Here is a 6000-nt window from a genome sequence, read left to right on the forward strand (position 1 = left end):
CCTGTTCATCTTTGCCATCCGTCCCATCAGCGGATGAATTACTAGGCCCCTACAACGTGGAAAAATTCAACAGTATTATTGAAACTTTGAATTCATCCCCAATCTTGTCGAGAAACATGAGGAGCTTGGACTATCGAATTAAAAAGTCAGTGGAGATCACCAAAGCTGTACGTCATGACATACTAGGCATGGATGCAATGGACGTCGACAAGGTGGAGGCATTCGAGTAAATCATCAATCAGTTGAAAGAAAAATTCAACTCACCTAGTATTGGCAGAAATGACCAGTTGGAAATATTATCGGTTCTTCCTAAGTCGTGGTCGATCAACAAAATTGCCGAGGAGTTCGAGGCACCAATTTACATGGTAAGATAAGTGAAACAACTTGTGAATGAACAGGGCATTCTATGTACCACAAGGGCTCGAAGTGGGCATGGAATTAGTGAAACAGATAAACAGGTTGTTATTGATTTCTTTGATAGTGATGATATTAGTAGGCCTATGCCAGGAGCCAATGACTTCGTTTCTGAGTACCGAAATGGTAGTAAAGAACAAGTTCAAAAGCGTCTATTGATGATGTCTCTTAAAGAGGCGTACATGATTTTTGAAGAAAGATGCCAAAATGTGGAAATTGGTTTTACTTTGTTTACTATGTTGAGGCCTAAACATTGTAGGCTTCTCGATAGCACAGGAATTCACTATGTATGTGTGTGCACATACCACGAAAATGTTAAATTAATGCTTAACAGTTTAGGAATTGTCTCTCAGGCAGAAATTTGTGAAAAACTGTTATGCGATGTTTTAGTAAAAACGACTGATTGTTTTTTTTTCGAGAATGTGAAAAGTGTAATTCCAAAGAAAATATTACAGGAGAACTAATCTCGCTTTTAGAGGAAAGCGACACAAAAGATGTAGTTTTTCAGCAATGGCTCACCACCGATCGCTGTAATTTAGAAACTATAATAAAGCCTGTTGAAGAATTTGTTACGTATTTCGTGGAGAAAGTTGATAAGCTAATAACTCATGATTTTATTTGTAAATAACAGTCTTCTTTTCTACGAAACAAAAACAACTCCTTAAAACAAGGTGAAATACTGGTAATTAGCGACTTTTCTGAAAATTATAATTTATCATACAAAATGCTGCTCAAGGATATCACTGGAATAATTCCCAAGCAACGATACACCCATTCGAGATTTACCATAAAAGAGATAATAAATTGGAAAACGTTAGTTTTATTATAATATCAGAAGTGTTGACCCATGATACAGTAGCAGTTCAGCTATTTATTTCAAAATTGATAAATTTTGTTAAACAAAAAATAAATGTCTCAAAAGTTATTTTTATGTTAGATGGAGCTGCAGCTCATTATAAAAATAAAAAAAAATTTGCCAGCTTATGTAATTTCAAGAAAATATATGGATTCGAAGCAGAATGGCACTTTTTTGCCACATCCCACGGCAAAGGCCTCTGTGACGCTATTGGTGGCACTCTCAAGCGAATGGCAAAAAGAGCAAGTCTTGCAAAAGACTATGGAAACACAATCGCAACTCCGCGAGAACTATTCGACTGGGCAGTGAAACAAACTGATACATGTATCACCAAATTAAATTTCTGTTATATATCTAATGAACAGTATGTTAAAATGTCAGAGGAATTGATGGAATTGTTTGATAAGGTTAAAACTGTCCCTGGTACCCAAAAATATCATTGCTTTATGCCTATTAGTGATACACAAATTGCAGCCAAACGGTATACTAATTCAGAGGATGAACCAAAAATATTCAATTTATTCAGTAAAGCCCAAAAATAATGTAAATATTCATGTGCAGATACTACGTTTTAGGATATATAGCAATAATAAAAATAATGATGCATGGTAAAAAAAAAACCATGACTTTTTTTTATAAGCATAATATTGACCCTTTCCAGACACCTGTTAAGATTGGCTTTGACCAAATAAGAAATAAAATATTATTGATATCTTTCCAACCATTAAAAACCCATCGGATTGTTAGACGGAGTTCATTTTCTCATAAACGGTTTGGTGCGAGATCAATTGTATTTAATAAAAAAAACTCTGTATAATTCCGTTTTATTTCTTTTAACTACTCCCAATAAAACAAATATAATCTATTTTGTGATTAAAACTCATTTATCACTTCAAAATATGAGCATACTAGACTATTTAAAGCGAAATAAAAAAATCAAAAAAAAAATTTGGACTTAAAAAATTCGTTGTTAGAAAAACTTTTTTCCCTAAAATATGACCAATTTGCAATGTATGGACGACTTTAGTAAATTTAATTACGAAACTTTTTGCTTAAGTATGATCAAAATCTGAAATGGCCGGTTTTTTTAAATCGACTTTAAAGTTTTGAATCATTGTTTTTTCGGTGTAGAAATGTTTTTTTATTTTTTCAATATTTTTTTCTAAAACGTCAGGAAATTTCACGACAGTCCCCCATACAACACTTTTTTGTAGGTCTTACCGTTTTCGAGTTATACGGGTTTATAAAAAAAGTAAAAAAAAACTTTGACCCTTTTCAAATGTTAGTCTAGATCGATTTTGAAAATACAAAATATGCAAAGTATCTTAGATTCACATACTTTTGACATCCAGAAAGTTTCATTGAATTCTGAAGGGGTGCTGCCAATCGCGTGTCGAGTTGGCGTGAAATCCGTCATAAGAGCATAAATCTAGAGAACAAGACATATGATCAAGCTGAAAAAAAATCCTATCGATCAAACCACGCCCACAGTTGAGTTACTTTGTTGATTCAATAAAACAAACATTCTGTATTTTCCCTTCAAACGAACCAGTTCAGCAGCTAACTACGAAAGGATTTCAAACATAAGAAGTTAGCATGGAAAGATACGTCTCTCCAAGATTTTCGTTTGGAGACCAGTGGAAGATGTATCAAGAGCGATTGGGGAACAGTACATTATGGCTGTGGACGTAGATGAGGAGCGTAAATCCGCTGTACTTCTGACGTCAATTTCACTAGATGTCTACCAAACCGTGAAGAACATTTGCCATCCTTCAAGATCGAATGGGAAGAAGTACGATGAACTATGCGCTCCTTTGAAGGGAAGATTTTGTCTTGCGATGATCACTTACCGGGAGCGAGTGATTTTCTACAGGGCTTGACAGGAATCAGGAGCAAGTGTTCAAGAATGGTACGATCGTTTGAAGAAGCTATCACTGAATTGCCAATTAGGAGAACATTTGGATCATACGCTGAAGGATATTTTGGTGACGGGTCTTCTACTAGGTCCAGTTTTCGAACGTTTGTGTGAAGAACAGGACACCGTTGCACTACCCAAGTAACCACTAGCCCGCTAATTCGCCGTTTCAGGCTATTGTACGGCTGATATAGATAATGTCAGCTGTATAATTGCACTATATTAGCACGCAAGGCGAATTAGAGTGCCATTTGGTTACTTGGGTAGAGCACTTGCTCAAGCTTGCGGCGAAACGAGAAAGAACATTGAAAAAACAGAGGGGTTCTTAAAGTTAACAAGAAAGGAAGGCAAGCTATGGGGAGAAATTACTGATGAAACCAAGTACAGCAGTTTGCTTTGCTGAACAATTGCACAACGAAGTATTTAAAACTGTGCTAGCGTATCAGGGTCGACAAGCCGTTGGCCAAGTAGTTGTCTTCGAAGGAGGACGCAACCCATTGATTGGATGTGATTTTATTGAAGAGTTGTAGAATTTGCGAATGAATAAGCTTCATATGTAGTCATTAGAGAAGCATGAAAAAGAGCTAAAGGAAATTTTAGATCGTTACGGAGAACTGTTCGGATACCAATTTAGTTCCAATCCAACGTGGAGGGAGAATTGAGGTATCTGGAGAAGACAGGCATCATTTCGAAGGCAGAAACCGCTGACTGGGAAACAACTTTGGTTCCTGTTTAAAAAAAAAGATAAATCAATCCGTTTATGCGCTGTCATTCCGTTCCTTGAAGGCAAGCGGTACCCAGTGCCAGTTGTGGAAGATTTGTTTAACGCACTGTAAGGAGGTAAGCTGTTTTCGAAGTTAGACTTTGAGTCCAGGAGAATTTTAGCATGGAGCACAAAGATATTTATCACGTAACCGATTGCCATTTGGAATAAAACCGATGTGTGCGATTTCTCAAGGGATCCTAGAAAAGCTACTACAAGATTGTCCTGGATGCGTCAATTTCTTAGAAACCGGTGCAACAAATCAAGGGTCTTACAAAAGCATTCGCAAGCAGGATTCCACCTGAACCGAGAAAAATGCTAGTTTTTGGGACACGTCTGCATATAGACTAGAGTGGTTCAAAAAATGGTTTTTGCTCCACACCGCTCATTTGATTCAAATTCAAATTCGGATGAAAATTGAGACCGCACAAGCCCTTCAAAATTTATATGGGAATTACTATGGGAAAAGCAAGCAATTCGTCCAATCGGTCATAGTGTTTGCCCATGTGCTTTTGAGGATTAGAGCTACGTTGATACTGTGAGATACAATAATCAGCTACAACTTTGCCAAAGCCCGTTTTTAAATCGCACGCCTCAGTAATTAGTTATTGATTTTTGTATGAGTTGTAAAACTTTGGCTGTGATAATTAGGCTGCTCTGCAGGTATCATTGGATATATGCAGTAAAACATAGTAGTCAGTAGATTACTACTGGTATCGATATTTGGACGAAGAGGAATTCCAGATTTGGAAAAAGGAGTAAGCAACAAGGTTGAAGATTTGTGTCACGATCACCAGTTCAATATAGTGAAGACGACGAAGAATTAATGTTTCTGTATTATTTGGAATCCGAGTCAAGATCATTAGAAAGAATGAAAACAGCTAAGTGTGCAATCTCGACGCGATCCTTTTGGTAGCCGAGTAGTGAACTTCGCGAAGACCGAAAGACCAAACAATGTATATGACCTGCAACTGAAGAAGTTTTATGTTCGGAAAGATGATCTGACGGTTGAAAAAGGAGCGCTTTTGATGGGCTATTGTGCTGCCAAGCCTCGCCCATTTTTACTGCAAGAACTACATTCAACACATCTTGGATTAGTCAAAGTGAGGTATTTGACACGCAATTACTGTTGTGACCCAATATCGACAAATACGTTGAAGACATTAACATGCGTTGTGAAATTTGTATCCAGCGTAGACCGGAAGCTGGAAATACTCTGATGGATGCAATGCTACTGTTGTGGCTTTGAGAGTTGATATTGAAAATAAGGAAAAAAAATTGAAGCTTTTGTAGTGGTATATGCGAGGGATTACCGAGAGCCTGATCGACAACGATGGATTAAGGCTAAGGGCGATGACATATTGCAGGAGTAGAGAAGGGATAAAAGGAGAGAAAAGAAAAGAGTCAAAGCTCTCTCAATGCAAACTATATGGAAAACGCGCTTACCTGGTACCGTTTTGTCTCAAATTCCGAACAGACTCATATTCCGAACACTCGGTTTTTGTATGGTGATTTGGGTGAAATGTTTCGCTGAAATATGTCATCAAATTACAAGGGAATGGCAGTCAATTGCAATTCAATTTTAACGTCTTCCAATCTATTTTATACCTCTGGAGTAGTGATGATTATCTGGTTCGACACCAGTAGAACAAGCTCAAATACATTTATTTGCGAAATTCTTCTTTTGAATACGATTTATTCGTGCTGTTCGGAATTTGAATCAAGGTGTTCGGAATATGAGACAGAATGAACACAGTGTTCGGCATTTGAATCAAAATGTTGTTGGGTACTTTTACGTAAAAACAAAACTAAACAAGTTAAAATAAACATTGTTAGCAGCACAAACAACAGCTAACCGTTAGACTTTGCGAAGGAATTAAAATTTACACAAATATCAGGTAATTTATGCTCAGCAGATGCAATTGAAGTCACTGTCGTCCTTAAGTGTTCGGAATATTAGTCAAAACGGTATACTGAAGGCGAAGCAAAGAGGTTCAAAGAGTTCTGTGAAGATCATTTGCTGCTTCCACGCGCAAGAACGCTAGTGAACGC

The sequence above is a fragment of the Aedes aegypti genome, chromosome 2, assembly GCF_002204515.2.
Source record: "Aedes aegypti strain LVP_AGWG chromosome 2, AaegL5.0 Primary Assembly, whole genome shotgun sequence".
In the NCBI taxonomy this organism is placed as follows: Eukaryota; Metazoa; Arthropoda; class Insecta; order Diptera; family Culicidae; genus Aedes; species Aedes aegypti.